General features: G+C 43.4%; 1 protein-coding gene across 1 annotated transcript in view; it reads left to right on the forward strand.

Moving 5' to 3' along the window:
- The first annotated feature begins 393 nt into the window (after nt 1-393).
- drd2l (dopamine receptor D2 like) overlaps nt 394-694 on the forward strand; it is a 21,141-nt gene continuing 20,840 nt past the window's right edge. The window contains exon 1 of the mRNA XM_063486223.1: nt 394-562. The gene's annotated coding sequence lies outside the window, so the exon portion shown is untranslated. The remainder of the gene's footprint in view (nt 563-694) is intronic.

A 694-nucleotide genomic window follows, 5' to 3' on the forward strand; every position in this document is an offset into this window, starting at 1 on the left:
TGTCCAAGTACCTATAATGAAGACCCTAAATATTAGAAGGGATGATATTAAAATACTGTAACTCATTATTGATCAAATTACCCTATTCTGTAAACTAAAATAAGCAATTGCAGAAAACAACATTGCACAAACCACACAGTTAAAATGATAGAACAGAAATATAAATACAAGGCGTAATTTGGTTTTCGCACCGCCCCTTAATATCAACCTGAACCAATGGAATTACAGTCTGTCTGCTGTGAGCGCAAGTTGGCTCTGTGATTTATTTCTTAACTGAAACTGTGAAACCTACACGACCCCCTCCTCCCCTCTTCGTCTTCCTCTTCTCTCCTCAAACAGTTTCCATCGTCCTCCATCTCCTGTCAGACCCCCGCAGCACTGACCCGACAGAGGAGGGGGACTTTACCCCTGATGGTGTTTACGCCCACCGACTGAGGTCAATCTGGGGGGAGGTCTGCCGTAAATTGTTGATTGGATGCCGCGGACGGACAGCCAATTTCTCGCTGAGCGGTGTTCCTGAGCGGAGAGCGAAGCTAAATGTGAGCACCTGAAGCACCGCAGGGTAAGTAACCGCTTTAAAGCAAATTGAAAAGCAGATTTATTCTTTTTTATTTTATTTTTTTGTCTTTTAAATATAGAAACCTCTGTCAGTTCAGATAGGACTGGCAGCGTCTTAAGGGGAACTTGTTGCCAT

Source organism: Pelmatolapia mariae, linkage group LG10_11 (genome assembly GCF_036321145.2).
Source record: "Pelmatolapia mariae isolate MD_Pm_ZW linkage group LG10_11, Pm_UMD_F_2, whole genome shotgun sequence".
NCBI classification, from domain to species: Eukaryota; Metazoa; Chordata; class Actinopteri; order Cichliformes; family Cichlidae; genus Pelmatolapia; species Pelmatolapia mariae.